Genomic DNA, 1,855 nt, shown 5'->3' with positions numbered 1-1,855 from the left:
AAATCAATTTAAAGATTTTTGCTATGTTGAGCAATTAACATTTATTGCAATGAATCTGCCCGAGCGCTGAGTGATTTCTCTTCGGCGTTCATGCGGTGCGTTAATTCGACATTATCTGCACATTTTTAGGATGCGAATCATGTGAAGCGGAGTCACCTCCTGGCATGCACGAGGAGGAGTCAAAACCCTTCACCTTGCCCGTGGTGTGGCAGGCAGAAGCAGGAAATTCCTCTGGAGAAGTGCAAGGATGGATCACAGCTTCCAGGCACCTTGAATTCCCTGGGACCAGCTGGGAAAAGCAGCTCCAGGCATCACAAATCTCGGGCAAACCCTGCGAGCATTAAAAAAAAAAAAAAAGCGAAATTGCTGCAGTTGCCTTTTGCAAGAGGTTCTTGAAAGCTTCCCGGGGAAGGGAGGGTGTTTTATTTGTTTACCACGAGCAGTTCAGCTTTTTATGGCCCTGTTGTCTTGGGCAGATGCAAGGTGGTGGCAATTACAGCCCGAGTGAGGTCTCATGCACAGGAACACGTGCGGGGGGGGAGAGGAACGGGAAATAAGGAAAAGTGCAGGGAGGGGGAGTGAGGAAAACGGCTCCCGGGTCAGCAGTTCTGCTCACAGCGGCTCCTGGAAGTAAAACAGGTGATGAGTGCAGTCCTGCAAGCAGAGGATTGACATTCCCTTGGTCTGAGAAGCAGAGCGAATTCCTCCCTGTGCTCGTGCAAAATGCACACAGGAGAAAAATCATAAATGGGAGGGGAAAAAACCGCATAGGAGAGGATTGAGGGCATGAAGTGAGGGGGCACAGAGGCCAGAGCAGGTGAAAAATGTACGTACGGGCATGCCACAAAAAATAGCAGCATAGAGGACGTGTCGGGCAGAGGAAATCAGGAAGAGTGCAAATGATGAAATAACCAGAAAATAAAGACAGAGCCCGTAAAATAAAGCAAACAGAGGGAAGTGTTTGACTTCTGCACCAATGCAACGATTATTCTAAAGACAACAGGGAAGCACAAAAGCAGCAGTACCTGTTCCAGCCCATGTTCCAGCTGTGCCAAGTTTCAGAGTTATGTCAGAGCCCTGGGTGACATTCCAGATGCCAGCCCAGTGATACAATAAATCTGCCTTGGCTTCCATTCCTGCGCTCCTCATCGCGGGCACCGCGGGGTGAAAGACGATCCCCTCGACGTGGGGAAGGCAACGCAGCCGTGTTTGCTCGCCCCGAGGGGAGGCTGGCGAAGAAATGACATCATTTTACACAAAAGGGGCGCTCTCCCTGGAGAGCGAGGGTTGGGACGGAGCCACAGCGCTGCCACCCCGCGGGGTTGGTTTGCTGAAGGGATCAGCACAGCCCTGTCACACACAGAGCTCGTGGCTCGGGAGAGGAGCAAGAGTCTCAAATTAACCAGAGGATCTGGGTTCGAGGAATTTCCCCCACCTTTTGTGGCCGGGCTCTGTCACCCGGCTCACGTTTCCAAGAAGCACCTGGAGCTCCACGTAGCTCTCTGCCATCTGTGGGGGGCTGGAAGTGCCCAGATGTCTGCCGGGATCTGCCTTTCGTGCCAGCTGCAAAAACATCTTTACACACCAGGCCTTTCATCCAGAGATTTCTCAATTGCTKTCTTCATTTTCCCATCAATCCCACCACTGCTGCAGAAAATGGAGCAAATGTTACACCCTCGTGCTCATCCGTGCCTGCTGAAGGGAGACTGAATTCCTTTTTCTTCTGCAGGAAAAAAAMCCCTCCCGCGCTGAGCAGGCACCAACCTGAGCAGTGGGATGTTCAAAGATCCCAAAGGATGTGGGGCTAGGGGTGAATGTCCCATTTCTTGCAGGGATGTGGGAACCCCACAGAGAA

The sequence above is a fragment of the Malurus melanocephalus genome, unplaced genomic scaffold (genome assembly GCF_030028575.1).
Source record: "Malurus melanocephalus ecotype Western Australia unplaced genomic scaffold, MMel_1.1 scaffold_1316, whole genome shotgun sequence".
NCBI lineage: Eukaryota > Metazoa > Chordata > Aves > Passeriformes > Maluridae > Malurus > Malurus melanocephalus.
This window is presented reverse-complemented; position numbering follows the sequence as displayed.